Source organism: Anomaloglossus baeobatrachus, chromosome 9 (genome assembly GCF_048569485.1).
Source record: "Anomaloglossus baeobatrachus isolate aAnoBae1 chromosome 9, aAnoBae1.hap1, whole genome shotgun sequence".
Classification (NCBI taxonomy): Eukaryota; Metazoa; Chordata; class Amphibia; order Anura; family Aromobatidae; genus Anomaloglossus; species Anomaloglossus baeobatrachus.
In genome coordinates, this window is record NC_134361.1 from 140,332,275 (window position 1) to 140,350,413 (window position 18,139).

Below are 18,139 nucleotides of genomic sequence, written 5' to 3' on the forward strand. Positions count from 1 at the left end.
AACCGCTGCTATCTCTCTATATATATCTATATATCTATTGTGAGGTAGCGACCACCAATGTTGTGGATGGTCGCAGTGGAGAAGGATCCCCCTGTGATATTAAACTGAAGGTGTGACTGTGGGACTTGTAGTTCCACAGAACTTGGGTTGTAATTAAGGGTTAGGTTCCCTTTAAACTGTGACCAGTGTGATGGACAGAGCTGGAGAATCACATACCTCCACCTGTGGGTGTGTCCGGTTGGGTTTTAAGAGACTGTTAGTTTTAGAAACAGAGAGAAGCCTGAGAGCATACCTCCCAACCGTCCCGGATACAGCGGGACAGTCCCTCTTTTGAGCCTTTGATCCCGAGTCCCACCCGTGAGGCTGTTTGTCCCGTGGCTCCGCCCACCCACTGTAGCCCCGCCTTGCTGTTTCTCCCTTCTATTCATTAATACAGAGCCGAGCGCGCACCTTGAAACTCCTGTGACTGCTGCTGAGGTATGAATCACCCCCTGCAGCAGAGCGACCCCCCCCTGCAGCAGAGCCTCCCCCCCCCTCCCCCAGAGCGGACATCCCCAGCCCCAGAGCGGATCCCCTGCACCAGAGCCGCCCCCCCCCCCCCTCCCCCAGAGCGGACATCCCCAGCCCCGGAGCGGATCCCCTGCAGCAGAGCCGACCCCCCCCTCCCCCAGAGTGGACATCCCCAGCTCCGAAGCCTGCGTTTCTCTGCAGCTGTTCTCTGATTCCCCGTGTGCGGCTTCTCACTGCTGCAGACACACAGGGAATCAGGACGCTGAGGAGAAAGTGCAATCAGCACTTATCTCTCCTGCAGATAGCACTGGCCAGTAATAACCTATGCAGCAGAGTGACATCTGGAGACTTCTATTAGCTTACCGATCAGTGGTCTCCTGCCTGTGGAGCTGCTGGGTCCTAGCTGTCCAACAGCTTCAGCTCTGCTTTATCCTGACTCCCCTACCAGTTAAAGGGAACCTGTCAGCAGAAATTTAGCAAAAAAAATAAAAGATTCCCTTCTGCAGCTCCTGGGCTGCATTCTAGAAAAGTTCCTATTGTTATTGTGCCCCCTTTGAAACCTAAAAAAGTACTTTATGAAGTCTTACCTTTTTGTATGCAAATGTTTTTTTATGGTCATGGAGGCGGGCTGTCTGGCGTCCGTTATTCCCCCTCCTGCCGCGTTACGCAGTCCCCCATTGCTCATTTACATACATGAGGACGCCTTCCTCATGTAACTGTCCTCCCGAAGTTTTGCGCATGCCCAGTGCCACTCTCGCGGGACTGAGCACTGTGCAAAGTGTGAACGCTTTTGAGGTGATTGCGCAGGTGGCGCTGTGATTATCATCAGCAAAGTCATCCAAGTACCTGCCCATAATCTCGTGCCCACGCTTCTCCCTCTGACAGCACCGCTATGCGCAAGCGCTGGCCATATGAGCCATGTTACCTATTACCGTGGGCACGAGATTATGGGCGGCGCTATGATTGTCATCAGCAAAGTCATCCAAGTACCCGCCCATAATCTCGTGCCCGCACTTTTCCCTCTGACTCCACTGTTATGCGCAAGCGCTGGCCATATGAGCCATGTTACCTATTACCGTGGGCACGAGATTATGGGCGGCGCTGTGATTGTCATCAGCAAAGTCATCCAAGTACCCGCCCATAATCTCGTGCCCGCACTTTTCCCTCTGACTCCACTGTTATGCGCAAGCGCTGGCCATATGAGTCATGTTACCTATTACCGTGGGCACGAGATCATGGGCGGCGCTGTGATTGTCATCAGCAAAGTCATCCAAGTACCCGCCCATAATCTCGTGCCCGCACTTTTCCCTCTGACTCCACTGTTATGCGCAAGCGCTGGCCATATGAGCCATGTTACCTATTACCGTGGGCACGAGATTATGGGCGGCGCTGTGATTGTCATCAGCAAAGTCATCCAAGTACCCGCCCATAATCTCGTGCCCGCACTTTTCCCTCTGACTCCACTGTTATGCGCAAGCGCTGGCCATATGAGCCATGTTACCTATTACCGTGGGCACGAGATTATGGGCGGCGCTGTGATTGTCATTAGCAGTGTCATCCAAGTACCCGCCCATAATCTCGTGCCCGCGCTTCTCACTCTGCCTCCACTGTTATGCACAAGCACTGGCCATATGAACCATGTTACCTATTACCGCTTGCACGAGATTATGGGCGGGTACTTGGATGACTTTGCTGATGACAATCACAGCGCCGCCCATAATCTTGCGCCTGCGGTAATAGGTAACGTGGTTCATATGGCCAGTGCTTGCGCATAACGGTGGAGGCAGAGTGAGAAGCGCAGGCACGAGATTATGGGCGGGTACTTGGATGACGCTGCTGATGACAATCACTGCGCTGCCCATAATCTCGCGCCTGCGCAATCACCGCAAAAGCGTTCACACTTTGAACAGTGCTCAGTCCCGCGAGAGTGGCACTGGGCATGCGCAAAACTTCGGGAGGACAGTTACATGGGGAAGGCGTCCTCATGTATGGAAATGAGCAATGGGGGACGGCGTACAGCGGCAGGAGGGGGAATAACGGACGCCAGACAGCCCGCCCCCATGACCATAAAAACAGATTTGCATACAAAAAGGTAAGACTTCATAAAGTATTTTTTTAGGTCTGAAAGGGGGCACAATAGCAACAGGAACCTTTCCAGAATGCAGCCCACGAGCTGCAGAGGGGAATCTTATTTTTTTTTGCTAAATTTCTGCTGACAGGTTCCCTTTAAAGGGAACCTGTCAAGTGCAATCTGCACTCAGAGCCAGGAGCCGTTCTGGGTACATATTGCTATTCCCTGCCTAACTGTCCCTGTATACGCTAGCATAGATAAAGGCATCTATAGAAAAAGTATTTTTAAAGATCTTATATCTTATGCTAATTAGCGCGGGGACTAGTCCCAAGGGCATTACTTCACTTGGCTAGTCGGCTCACATAGCGTGTGAGTACTCACACAGGGGCGTAATAACATGCTAACATGCTATGTGAGCCGACTAGCCAAGTGAAGTAACGCCCTTGTGACTAGTCCCCTGCTCATTAGCATAAGATATAAGATCTTTAGGAATACTTTTTCTAATGATCTCTTTATCTATGCTATCGTATACAATGACAGTTAGGCAGGGATTAGCAATATTCACCCAGAACTGCTCCTGGCTCTGAGTGCATATTGCACCTCACAGGTTCACTTTAAAGGGAACCTGTCACCAGATTTGGGGCCTATAAGCTGCGGCCACCACCAGTGGACTCTTATATACACATTCTAACATGCTGTATACATACCTCCCAACCATCCTGGATACAGCGGGACTGTACCGGATTTCAGGGAGTGTCCCGGTGTCACGATCGTGAGGCTTTTGTCCTGTGGCTCCGCCCACCAGCTCTCTCCCCATCTGACTTTCTCCCCCTCCTAATGCACATGAGCAGAGCCGAGCGCTGCTTCACTGCTCTGGCTCTGTGGTGCCGCTATTATGGGTGGGCGGCAGCAGCATTTCCCTGGCTGCCGGCGCTTTAAATCGGCACCTGCAGCTCAGCGTGCACTCACTGCTCTCAGTTGAGCTGCTTGTCTACGGACATTCATCTGTGGGCGGAGCTACCGAGCAACATGCTGAGCTCTGTCCATAGATGAAGAGACTGGAGGAAGAGGAGATGCAACACCAAGAAACGCTGTATGTGACCCCCCCCACCTACCCAGAGCTGTATGCCCCAGCCCCCCCTCACCAGATCTGTATGCCCCTTAGCCCCCACACCAGATTTGTATGCCCCCCAGCCCCCCCACCAGATCTATATGCCCCCCAGCTCTGTATGCCTCCAGGCCCCTCCCACCAGATATGTATCCCAGCCCCCCCTCACCAGATCTGTATGCCCCAGCAGCCCCCTCCTCACCATAGCTATATGCCTCCAACCACCCCCCCACCAGATCTGTGTGCCCCCCAGCCCCCACACCAAATTTGTATGCCTCCATCCTCCCCATCGGAGCTGTATGTGCCCCCAGAGCTGTATAAGCCCCAACACCAGAGCTATATGCTCCTTAGTAATATCTATGCTACCAGTAATTTGTATGCCCCACAGTAAAGTTTATTTCCCCCAGTAATGTGTATACCCCTTAGTAACATGTATGCCCCTCAGTGAAAAACACAGACGCTCTTCACTGACGTGTTAAACACGCATATGTCCCTTCATACTCTGTGATTCATGGTACACAGTGGTTGTCCATGTGCAATCCATGATACGTGATCCGTACGCCGTGATTGCACATGGACATATACTCACCTGCCCCCGCTCCTGCTCTCCATGGTGAGGAAGAGTCCCGCGATTCAGCATCCAGCCACCGCTCTCTCACCTTTGCAGCTACTTCCGGGTTGGCTCTGGCTGCATAAATGAATATGCATGCCATAATGAACCGGCCAGGAAGAAGCAGAGAGCAGCTGCCGAACTCAGCATCGCTGGAGAAGGTGAGTTGAAAAAGCTTTTTATTTTAAATGTCCGTGTTTTTCTGGTACGTGTTTCACGGATCACACCATAGTGTGGTCTGTGGGACATCAGTGATGCCAGAAAAAAACTGGACATGTTTCTGTGCGGTATTCACGGATATGCATGTACGCCGCATGGAGACACGGTCAGTGAAAAATCACTGATGTGTGTGCACACCCATTGATTATGATGGGTCTGCATAGGTCAGTGATTCTGGTACGTATAAAAAGTAGCACATACATACCAGAATCACTGACATCTGAAACAGGCCTAATATGTATGCCCCTCAAGTACTGTCTATGCCCCCAGCCCCTCCTGTGCTGACTATACGGTAGCCCCCAGCCCCTCCTATGCTGTATATACTGTAGCTCCCAGCCCCTCCTGTGCTGTATATACTGTAGCCCCCAGCCCCTCCTGTGCTGTATATACTGTAGCCCCCAGCCCCTCCTGTGCTGTATATACTGTAGCTCCCATCCCCTCCTGTGTTGTATATACTGTAGCCCCCAGCCCCTCCTGTGCTGTATATACTGTAGCCCCCAGCCCCTCCTCTGCTGTATATACTGTAGCCCCCAGCCCCTCCTGTGCTGTATATACTGTAGCCCCCAGCCCCTCCTGTGCTGTATATACTGTAGCCCCCAGCCCCTCCTGTGCTGTATATACTGTAGCACCCAGCCCCTCCTGTGCTGTATATACTGTAGCCCCCAGCCCCTCCTGTGCTGTATATACTGTATAGATATACAGTGTATATGTGTGTATGTATATATATATATATATATATATATATATATATATATGCTATGTATGTATCACAAGGGAGGATGGGGATTTTATATATTAGTATATAAACCCCCATCCTCCGTTGTGATACATACACAGCGGTGTCAGTGTGCACTGTGCGTGGCTAGGTCTGTTAAAGTGATGCCAAGTGATCACATGCCGAGGAGGAGCTGGATAGAGACAAGCGGGGTAGGTGAGTGCTGCTGCTGCCGGCTTCCCCATATTATTACCTCCAATGTCTGTAAATGTATGATGTATATATCTATGTATGTCAGTGCAGATGACTGTGTATAGATTTGTCTGTTTATATGTATTTTAGGGAATTTGTCTTCAAATATGTACCGTATATGTGCCTATGCCTGTGCCCACGATCAGGACTCACTGTGTCCTGGAGGCAGCGGGTCCTGACCTGCGGGGCTGCACGTCTCCTCCGCAGGAGAACGCAGCTGCCTGTGCCCACAATCAGGGTTCAGTGCGCTGTGGTCTCCTGTTGTGTTCTCCCTACGGAGGACGCATGCAACTGCAGCAAACAATTGATACGCTGCAGTCTGGAAAGACGCTCCGCAGGTCAGTGTTTGCTGCAGAAAAAACAAGCATAGTGGGCACGGGATTTCTAGAAATCCCTCCACTGTGCTTGTACTGTACAACGCAGCGTTTTGGACACAGCAAAAACACGCTACATCCAAAATGCTGCAAATACTGATCGTGGGCACGCAGCCTTATACAATGTGATCAGCAGTGCTGAAAAGGATTGGATGTGGGCGTGACAGATTGCAAAATGGGTGTGGTTAGGGGCGTGGTATACTTTGTCCCTCTTTCTCATCTTTAAATGTTGGGAGGTATGTGAGAGTGCTGCACATGGAGATAGTGTGCTGGAGATCTCAGTCTGTGGGAAGACTGAAGAGAGACTCCTGGAAATCAGTCCCGGTGATGACTGGGGAAAAATACTGCAGCCTGGCTGAAGAGGGCTGGACGCTGCAGGAACCACCACAGTGATTTGTGTTCGCTGGCTGGAGCCAGAGTGTGGAGAATCCACTATGGACATTTAATTGGACTGGAAGCCCACGGTACGTGGATGTTATATTTTCCTTTAAGCCAGGAGAGGCTTTGTTACATTTGGAAGGGCAGTTTATGTTGTACTAATAAACTGCTGCATTTTTGAGAGACTGCGTTGCCTGTGTATGCCTAACCTACCCTGCATCGCTGCAAGCGAGTAAACCCCCTGGGTTGCGGTAAGCAACATTCACACTATACTTAATAACGGATTTGTATCTTGAAAGTGTCAGTGCGTTTTTTGACTCTTGATACAAGGAACTGTGTACAGCCTATTAATTGCTAAATATAATCATTGGTTTAATCAGTTTATGTATCTAAGTGTTGCTATTGTATGCACTACTTTATGATCTATGTATGCTGCTATTCTTGGCACTTTGCACTTTGTTGTATACACTATATATACCTATTGTTATTATGGATTTTTGGTGCAATGTCTGGCTTGCTTAGTTAACTTTATACAGCACACGAGTGGTTAATATCATGAAATAACATTTCATTTTGGTGAATTGAAGAGAATTAGGGCCATTGTATTTTTCTACTGGCCATCCTTTATATGCATTGTTGCCTTTCCCCTCATTTGTCTGATCTATGTCTTGTTTTTAAAAACGTGTGTGTATAGTTTTTAATCAATAAAATATTAATCATTCATTATATCATGTTCATGGAATATTTTGAGGTTTATTTTTATTTCAGATTGCACAATACCCTGTGTTGAACTGATAGGCAAGGGCGTCACACTTGTAGACTGTAATCCCTCATGGGTAGGGTCCTCTCTATTCCTGTACCAGTTGGTGACTTGTATGGTTCATAATTTTTGTACTTGTGAAGCGACCGGTGGTAGGGCCGCGGGTGTGTGTGTATGCTCTATTCCAACAAAATCCCCATACTCAGATTTTACCGGTAGTAACATTTCTTTACTAGGAAACATATTTATAATACAATCAACCGAACTATCTGCGCACATGAGTATAGTGGAGTCCCTGGATTTTCACTCCTTCCGGGTACGCAGCAAGAAGAAAGGAAAAAAAACAACAAATGGCGGCAACTTTCCCTAACTTTCCCTACAATCACGTACCAGTCTATCCCGGAAGAAGATGCCGCTCCCACGTCGCAGGCCTGGAGTCTCACGATGATGGGTCCCGGTGCAGCGCTGAAGGGATGCAGCTCCTCGGTCTTTTCCTTTGATCTTCCCCCGCTGGTAACGGATTCTAATCAGTCTTTTAGTCCCGGGGCACGCCGAGCAGAAGAAAGGAGATCACAGCCCCTGCACTTGCACTCTGGGTGCGATGCTCTGCAGTCCGGTTAGATCCTTGGTGAAAACAAAGTCCTGCAGACCGGGAATGGCAGAAACCACTTCCACAGGGTGATTTCTCCAAGACTCCGGTGGCAAAAGAGCCCCCTGTTCAGGGAGACCACACGCAGCTCTCCTCTGGCTGAGCTCTGGAGCTGAACAACCTTCCCGCACTTTTTTTTTCTTCCTGGTTTTCACACACAAGCTGCACTAGGGGATTTCCCACCTCTGTGTTTGTGATTGCACAGTCTGACACTGCCCCCTTGTGGGCAATTGCTGAAACAGTATTCAAATCCATTTCTACATTAATGATGCAGTCTGAATTGTTGATCCCATTACATACCCCCCCACTTAAAGGTTGGCAGTCCCTGTCAACTACCGTCGGTTCCCAGGCAGCGATGACTGCAGATGTCACAGGGGTTGGTTGAGAAGTGGGCCATACATACTGGTCCCTGTAAGACCGCCCGGGCGGGATCCCAGCAGTGGTGCAGTCAGTGCGTCTCAAAGGTCGGTTGTTCCCCTCCCTGTCACTGTCTTTACGCCCCACTTCAGTCAGCACTCCGGGGGAAGAACTGGGTTGTGTAGGTGGGTCACCGATCTCAGAGTCAACGTGATCACTATGCTGGGAAACGTCCGTGACGTCAGTCGTGTTGGTAGCGTCACCCCCTCCGTGTACTGTGGTAGGGGAGTCAGGCTGGGATCGGCAGGGACGCAACATATTTCGGTGCACAGTGCAGATGCTGCGGCTGTCTTCACCCCGCACTCGGTATACATGCCCGTTGGGGTAGGGGCGTTCGATTACCCGGTAGACCTCAGTCTCCCACTTGGCTCGAAGTTTCCCTTGGGGCTTCTTGATACGGAGCAGGACTAGCTGTCCCAACTTCAAGGGCTGCTCTTGCACGGGGAGTGGGTCAGCATGTATCTGGCCCCGGATTTGTTGGCTCACCAGCCGGTGTACAGTCTCCATCTTCTGTCGGTGAGCATTTAGCCAGGAGGGGTAGTTATGGCAGACATCATCTCCAGGGCGGAATAGGTTCAGGTCATGGACCCCTTTTCCGGATCGGCCAAAGAGAAGGGTGTGTGGGGTGTAGCCAGTCACAGAGTGGACCTGGTTGTTGTAGGCCCATACTAGATCAGGAAGGAATTGGGGCCATTGGTCTTTCTTATCATCGGCCAAGGTGCGGATCAGCTGGAGTAGGGTCCGGTTGAAGCGTTCACATGCACCGTTCCCTTGTGGGTGGTAAGGAGTGGTCCTCGACTTCTGGATCCCATACATCCGATGCAGCTCTTCGATGACTCGGCCTTCGAAACAAGCCCCCTGGTCGGAGTGCAACCTCTCCGGGCATCCGTAGACGTGGATGAACTGTCGACAGATGGCCCGAGCAGCCGATTCAGCCGTCTGGTCTTTGGTAGCGACAGCGACAGCGAATTTTGTGAAGTGATCCACCATGACTAGACAGTACTGATAGCCACTGCTCGCCGTCCCAATCAACAGATAGTCCACCATCAACAGCTCAAGGGGCCTGGATGTTTTAATTGTCTGAACAGGTGCACGCTGCTCAGGGGACTTGTGTAGTTCGCAGGTGCGACAGGTCTGGCAGACGTCTTCAACCAGCTTGCGGAGCCCCGGACAATAGATGGACTGTTGAATCCACCGAAAGGTCTTGTCTATTCCGAAGTGTCCATTCCTTTTGTGGGCTTGGGCCACCATCTCACGGGCCAATTGATCAGGCACCACAACTTGTGTGCATTCCTCCAGCATGTGCGACAAGAGAACCTTCCGGTATAGCACTCCTTCTCTCAGAATCAGCCGGTCCCACTGACTGAGCAGGGTCAAGGTCCCGGTAGACAGTCGTGCCCATATATTGGCGGGAGGCTTCTGCTGCCGCTTCACCCATTGTTTGAGTAGAGCCCATTCAGGGTTCTGGTCCTGGATCCTGCACCACTCCTGGGGTGGCAAGGCGACTCCCACTGGAGTTCCAGCTTTGCCCACAACGAACTGGCGGTAATCCACCATCTGTTGGGCGAGCTTTGCAAAGTCAGGCGTCTCGTCCCCTTCTAATTCTTCATCCCGGTCTCGGTTGAGTAAGGGGTATGACACTCTAGACAGGCTGTCCGCATTTTGATTCTCAGCTCCAGCCCTATATTTGATCTTGTAATTGAACTTGGAGAGCCGAGCCATCCAACGCTGCTCCATGACTCCGAGCTTCGCATTTTCTAAGTGGGCCAACGGGTTGTTATCGGTCAGGACTAGTACTTCGGTCCCCGTGAGGTACCCTGCAAATTTCTCCGCCATAGCCCACGTTAGGGCCAACAGCTCCAGCCGGAACGAGCTATAATTGGTGGGGTTCTTCTCGCCCTCATGTAGGGACCGACTGGCATAGGCTATGACCCGTTCCTTGCCTTCTTGTACCTGTGAGAGTACTGCCCCTAGACCCTGTAGACTGGCATCGGTGTGTAGTTGAAAGGGCAGGTTGTAGTCCGCATATGCCAGGATGGGGGGAGACGTTAAGACACCCTTTAGGGCTTGGAAGGACTCTTCCTGGCTGGGTCCCCAGCTGATGGGTCGTCCTCTGGGGCTGTTGGTGGTCCCTCGAAGCAGGTCATGCAAGGGTGCAGCAAGTCGGGCGAAGTTTTTGACGAACCGGCGGTAGTAGCCGGCTAACCCCAGGAAAGCCCTGACCTCCTTGACGTTTGTGGGCTGCGGCCAATCCCGTACGGCGGCTATCTTCTCTGAAGATGGCTGGACACCTTCGGCTGAGATCCGGTGGCCCAGGTAATTGATCTCGGGCTGCAGAAGACGGCACTTGCTGGGTTTCAACTTCAGGCCATGTTCTCTCAACCTACTGAACACACGGCCCAGCTGCTGCAGGTGTTCTTCAAATGTGGCCGAATAGACTACAATGTCGTCCAGGTAGATGAGGGTGAAGTCAAAGTTGAAGTCTCCCAAGCAGCGCTCCATCAGTCGCTGGAAAGTCCCCGACGCGTTGTTCAGACCAAAGGGCATCCGGTCGAACTCGTACAGGCCCATGGGTAAGATGAAAGCAGTCTTCTCTCTATCTTTCTCATGTATAGGTACCTGCCAATATCCGCTGGCCAGATCCAACGAAGAGAAGTATTTGGCTTTCTTCAGGGCTGTCAGGGATTCTTCGATCCTTGGCAAAGGGTACGAGTCCCGGATGGTGCAAGCATTCAAACGGCGGTAGTCCACACAGAATCTCAGGGATCCGTCCTTCTTCTTGACTAACACTACCGGTGCCGCCCAGGGGCTCTGGCTTTCTCGTACCACTCCCGCGTGTAACATGGAATTCAGGAGATTTTTCACTTCTTGGTATTGCTGGGGAGGAATTTGGCGGTACCTTTCACGGATAGGAGCAGTGTCACCGGTGGGGATTTCGTGCTTGATACTGGTGGTGCACCCAAAGTCGGTGTCATGCCGGGCAAAGGACGCCTGATGCTCTTGAAGTAGCTCTTCCACCTGGGACACCTCCCGTTTGGAGTATTGGGATACGTCCAACTGACACTTCTCTCGTAGTTCTCGCCCCGCGTTGGTGTCACCCGCGACAGCGGCCATGGCAGAGACCATCACTGTCCAATCTCCCTCTGTAGACGGTACAAACTGGAGGGAGCTCATAGGGTTCACCTCTTTGGTTAGAGCGTAGACTCGGGCGAGCTGTGTCCCGGCTTCTAGGTCAACGCTCACGTTAGCCGTGTTGCCCAGCCTGACAGGAATTCTTCCCTTTCTCACTACTGCTAGAGTTCGAGCGACTAGTGGATTCAGCTTCCCTTCCTTCGGGGAGCGCGGCTCAATCAGCACCTCCACGCCTTCAAGCTGTCTCGTGGTGCTAAGGGGTAGTGAGATAACTGTCTCTTTCCCAGCTGGTAAGGTGATCCTAGTATGGCGGGGTACGGTGACCGTGGCCAGCGGCAGTTGTTCTTCTGTCATTCGCTGGAGGTTGCAGGTCCGGACCACTTGCTGAAAGGCACGGCGGGTGGCCCTATGTGCGGTCACTTCTTGCCAGTACTTGGGCCCCTTCTTGGTAAACAACACCAGATTCAGGTCTTTCAAGATGTTCATCCCAATAATCATGGGCGTTTCTGATCCAAAGCCTTCCCTGACCACGATTATCCCTCTCTTCCCGAGATCTTGGCCACAGATTTCGGTGTTCATCCAGGCAACTCCCGTCGCCGGAATGGGTAGATTATTGGCTGCTTTGATCTTGATGGCGGTATCAGGGTCATAGGCAACCCGCGGCTTTAGACATTCTTCGTAGAACTGCTCGGAGATGGTGGATACCTGAGACCCAGTATCCATTAACCCTTGTACGGCGATCCCTTCCAGTAATACTTCCAGGGTGGGGCTATTTGATGCAAGTTTGTTCCGTGGCTGGCTCTGTTTTCCTACACCCCTCTCTTGGGCATCCCCTGCCGAGTGAGCCTCTTTGGCAGGGGCGTCTAGTTTAAAGGCGGCCACTGTTGTGGGACATGACTTGCTGGTTCTGGTAGATCGGACTGTGGAGGAGCTTGAAAGTTCTGGGGGCAACGGTTGGCTCTATGGCGGGGATCGCTGCATGTCCAGCATATTCCCATCGGCCGGCTGGGTTGTTGTCTCGCTTGCCGGCCCGCCTGTTGGTCTAGGGTGAGCTGTAACACCTGTTTCTGCAACTCTGCCACCATCTGCTTCAGTTCTTCCATGTCGCTGTTCGGAGTCCCGATACCAGATATGGACCTGCAAGCCGCGGTATATGTCTGTGTCTCCACGACAGGTCCCCTTGAACGTTCTATAGCTTCTTGTTTGGCCTCAGCGAACGTAAAGGCCGGATTTATCCGGAGTAGATCTTGCAATGAGCGGTTAAGGTACGGGTCTCTCAATCCGGTCACGAACTGATCTCTCAACACCAGGTCACGGGTACCCGTACTAGCTATCTGTTCTTCGTTTCTACCAACTTGTTCTAGTAGCACTTGAAGGGCATTGGCATATTGAGGAATGTCCTCCGACTCGAGTTGAGTACGCCGAAAGAACATATAGCGCAATGTTCCCGCATATGTGGTCGGCCCATAGGTGTTCTCCAGCACCCGCACCAAGTCATCCAACGTACGCTGGCCCCTAACCGTCTCCAGCCTGACTGTCGTCCACGCTTCCCCTTCTAATATTAGCATGGCCATTTCTGCTAAGGTCTTAGGATCAGTGTTATACATTTCCCCCACTATCTTAAGTTGTTCAGTCCATTCAGTTACAGGATAGTTCCGTCCGTCAAACTTCCTCACCTGATTGACAATAGACGGCGGGGGAGCTGTCCGGTTATAAGTTACTACCGGGGGATGATTTTGTTGGTCACACATCCTGCCGACTACGCCACATGAAGCAACCGGTGGTAGGGCCGCGGGTGTGTGTGTATGCTCTATTCCAACAAAATCCCCATACTCAGATTTTACCGGTAGTAACATTTCTTTACTAGGAAACATATTTATAATACAATCAACTGAACTATCTGCGCACATGAGTATAGTGGAGTCCCTGGATTTTCACTCCTTCCGGGTACGCAGCAAGAAGAAAGGAAAAAAAACAACAAATGGCGGCAACTTTCCCTAACTTTCCCTACAATCACCAGTCTATCCCGGAAGAAGATGCCGCTCCCACGTCGCAGGCCTGGAGTCTCACGATGATGGGTCCCGGTGCAGCGCTGAAGGGATGCAGCTCCTCGGTCTTTTCCTTTGATCTTCCCCCGCTGGTAACGGATTCTAATCAGTCTTTTAGTCCCGGGGCACGCCGAGCAAAAGAAGGGAGATCACAGCCCCTGCACTTGCACTCTGGGTGCGATGCTCTGCAGTCCGGTTAGATCCTTGGTGAAAACAAAGTCCTGCAGACCGGGAATGGCAGAAACCACTTCCACAGGGTGATTTCTCCAAGACTCCGGTGGCAAAAGAGCCCCCTGTTCAGGGAGACCACACGCAGCTCTCCTCTGGCTGAGCTCTGGAGCTGAACAACCTTCCCGCACTTTTTTTTTCTTCCTGGTTTTCACACACAAGCTGCACTAGGGGATTTCCCACCTCTGTGTTTGTGATTGCACAGTCTGACACTGCCCCCTTGTGGGCAATTGCTGAAACAGTATTCAAATCCATTTCTACATTAATGATGCAGTCTGAATTGTTGATCCCATTACACTTGTTTTTATTATATTTACTCCTTTTCAGATGTAAAGTGCCATGGAATAAATGGTGCTATAACAATAATAAATAATATCAATATATTAAAAACCAAGACCCAAGTTACCACCATAAGGTGACTGTATATTGGTGAATACTAGTTCTTCAGAACATATTAAGAGAATACAGTAGAGTGACGCATAGTGATTTACAGATGCCATTTTTTTTCTGATAGAGTAATTCACTTTCTCAATCTTTCCTATCCTATTATCCAGCCACAACTCATCTCCAGAGTTTACAACATAGACATATTTCAGTTCTCACATTTCAAGAAGCCTCCCCTTCAATTCCCAACCTGCAAAAATGTCTTATCTTAATGGTGCACCAGTACTGATCTGCTGCTGCCTTATGTGTCTTTGTTACTGCCATTCCTGTGTGACATAGTAACAATACCCCTCTTAGTAACAGTAATAATGCCAACCACTGTACCCCCTACATAATAAAATGACCTCCCTTAACCCCTTTAGATGGTAAAGTAATAGTGCCACTTTGACAATTACAATACCCTGAGTGGCCTTGTAATATAACAATAATAATGGCTCTAAAATGCCTATTTAACCTTTAATATTGTCAACTGTGTGCCCGTAAAAATTAATACTGTCCCCCAAGTGTCCTCTTAGCAATTAATAATGGCTCAAGTGCCTCAACAAAAGTAATTATGCCACCTTATTTCCTAAGGTCATAATTAGAGATGAGCGAGGTTCGAGGTTCGGCAATTTAATGTTCGAGTGATTTTGGGGGTGTTCGAGTTGTTCGACGAACTCGAACGGTTTGCTACATAGTTACATAGTTACTTAGGTTGAAAAAAGACCTAGGTCCATCTAGTAGAACCTTCCTCCACCAGTTCTAGATTTGGTCACTAAGTCATTTATAATCAACAATGTTTTGTGTACTGAGGAAATCATCCAGCCCTTTTTTAAAAGCTGTTATAGTATCAGCCATTACTACCTCTTGTGGTAGGGCATTCCACAGTCTGACTACTCTAACTGTAAAGAACCCTTTCCTATTTAGCTGTCGGAATCGCTTCTCTACCACTCACAGTGAGTGCCCCCTGGTCCTTAGTATTGTCTTTGGAAGAAATAAGTCATCTGCCAGTCCTTTATATTGACCACACATGTATTTATACATATAAATGAGATCTCCTCTGAGACGTCTTTTTTAGAGATGAGCGATGTTCGAGGTTCGCCAATTTCATGTTCGAGTGATTTTGGGGGCTGCTCGAGATCGAACTCGAACTTTTTGCTAAAAGCTCGAGTTACGTTCGAGAACGGTTCAATCACCATAAACATGGCTTTTCACAGTAAGGCTATGTGCACATGTTGCTATCTCCATGCATCCTGCGTCCCCAGCACAATCCCTCTCCCTTTCCTACTCACCAATCACGGGCGTCTCGCTCCATGTCTGTCACAAATCTGCGGTGTCTTTTCCTCTTTAGAAAATGGCTGCCGCTTCATTATTCAATCAGGTATTCCGTGCTTTCCCCACACACCGGCGCCTATGATTGATTGCAGTCAGACACGTCCCCAAGCTGAGTGACAGCTCTCACTGCAACCAATCACAGCCGCCGGTGTGCGGGTCTATATCGTGCAGTAAAATAAATAAATAAATAATTAAAAAGAAAAAAAAATGCGGTTCCCCATATTTGAAACCAGCCAGGATAAAGCCACACGGCTGGAGGCTGGTATTGTCAGGATGGAGAGCGCCACGGTTTGGGGAGCCCTCCAGCCTAACAATATCACCCAGCAGCCAGCCGGAATAGCCGCATCCATTAGATGAGACAGTCCCGGACTCTACCCAGCTCATCCCGAATTGCCCTGGTGTGGTGGCAATCGGGGTAATAACGGGGTTGATCATGCCAGGCGTCTCCCCAAGACACCTTCTATGATCAACCTGGAAGTGAAAGTAAATAAACACACCGCAAAAAATCCTTTATTTGGAATAAAAGACAAAAAAACACCCTGTTTCACTCCTTTATTAATCACCAAATACCCCTCCAGGTCCGACGTAATCCATGCGACACTGTCAGCTCTGCTCCCTGAAGATGTAGTAGCACCGTAGAACACCATCGTGTTGTATCAGGTCCACGTAGCAATGAAGTGAATCGCGCTGTCAGCAGACATAGACATACAGCATGTGCACAAGAAGCATAACATCAGGAGTTCTAGTACCAATCCTGGTAAAGATTTTTTTTTTATTTTAAATTATATTTATTATTTATTTATAAAGTGAAAGTAAAGAAACACACACAGCGAAAAATCCTTTATTTGGAATAAAAGACAATAAAACCCCTCATTTACCTCTTTATTAATCCCAAAATACACATCCAGGTCCGACGTAATCCACATGACACTGTCAGCTCTGCTACAGAACACAAGTGCTCTGTCTCCTCTCCATGTAGCACATGAAGAGAATCGCCTGTCACCTCTGACTTCACTCTGCTTTGCAGAGCTCAAGATAGCAAAATCTGCCTATGCTCCTCATTGGAGTGAGTAGCTGAATGGATCGTGTGCTTGCTTAAGAAGCACAACTTCTATGAGTTCAAATCCTGGCTGTCAGAACTCTTTTTTTTTAAAATTAATTAATGATTATTCTTTATTTATAATTAATTATGCAATATTATTATTTTAATTATGCACAGAGGGGAGTAGCCGGACATCATCTATCAAGGTCTATGACTGTGATCTATGTTTGTCTGTCTCTCTGGTTGTTTTTCTTTCTTTCTTTCTTGCTCTTTATTTCTTTCTTTCTTGCTCTTTCTTTCTTGCTCTTTCTTTCTTTCTTTTGTTCTTGCTCTTTCTTTCTTGCTCTTTCTTTCTTCCTTTTTCTTTCTTTCTTGCTCTTTCTTTCTTGCTCTTTCTTTCTTTCTTTCTTGCTCTTTCTTTCTTGCTCTTTCTTTCTTTATTGCTCTTTCTTTCTTTATTGCTCTTTCTCTCTTTCTTACTCTTTCTTTCTTGCTCTTTCTTTATTTATTGCTCTTTCTTTCTTGCTCTTTCTTTCTTTCTTTCTTGCTCTTTCATTCTTTTTCTTTCTTTCTGGCTCTTTCTTTCTTTCTTTCTTTCTTTCTTGCTCTTTCTTGCTCTTTCTTTCTTTCTTGCTCTTTCTTTCTTGCTCTCTTTCTTTCTTGCTCTTTCTTTCTCTTTCTTTCTTGCTCTTTCTTTCTTGCTCTTCTTTGTTTCTTTCTTTCTTGCGCTTTCTTTCTTGCTTTCTTGCTTTCTTTCTTGCTTGCTCGCTCTTTCTTTCTTGCTCTTTCTTTCTTTCTTTCTTGCTCTTTCTTTCTTTTTTGCTCTTTCCTTCTTGCTCTTTCATTCTTGCTCTTTCTTTCTTGCTCTTTCTCTCTTTCTTGCTCTTTCTCTCTTTCTTGCTCTTTCTCTCTTTCTTGCTCTTTCTTTCTTGCTCTTTCCTTCTTTCTTGCTCTTTCTTTCTTGCTCTTTCTTTCTTTTTTGCTCTTTCTTTCTTTCTTGCTCTTTCTCTCTTTCTTGCTCTTTCCTTCTTTCTTGCTCTTTCTTTCTTGCTCTTTCTTTCTTTTTTGCTCTTTCTTTCTTTCTTGCTCTTTCTTTCTTGCTCTTTCTTTCTTGCTCTTTCTTTCTTGCTTGCTCTTTCTTTCTTTCTTTCTTGCTCTTTCTTTCTTGCTCTTTCGTTCTTTCTTTCTTGCTCTTTCTTTCTTGCTCTTTCCTTCTTGCTCTTTCTTTCTTGCGCTTTCTTTCTTGCTTGCTCTTTCTTTCTTGCTTGCTCTTCCTTTCTTTCTTTCTTGCTCTTTCTTTCTTGCTCTTTCTTTCTTGCTTGCTCTTTCTTTCTTTCTTTCTTGCTCTTTCTTTCTTGCTCTTTCTTTCTTTCTTGCTCTTGTTTTTTTTCTTGATCTTTCTTTCTTGCTCTTTCATTCTTGTTCTTTCTTTCTTGCTCTTTCTTTCTTTCTTTCTTGCTCTTTGTGCTGCTTCCGCCTATTTATTGATATTTAGCCATACATGGACACTTGTAATGTTCTATATTACTCGTATCATCATTTGCATCTGCTATCCTTTGCTGCCATCTTCTGGTCATTGTTTGTATTACGCTGTCATTTTATGTTATTTTATTTTCCCATAATACCTTTTGGTGGTAAGCCCTCCTCTTTTCTGGCCTGGCTTCCTGTTGTGGGTTTTCTTTGCCTTGTTGGAACTTCATGCTTCAGGACTGGAGAAAGGATTCTCTTGTTACCTCTAATCTGGTGTGCCTATAACAGCCTTTTCCACAGTGCTAACTCCCACCTCATCTTCATCCTTTCATCATCTCTGACATCTCACTTCTTCAAGGTATTGTAAATAAAGACTGTTGACTTATAACTGCATCATC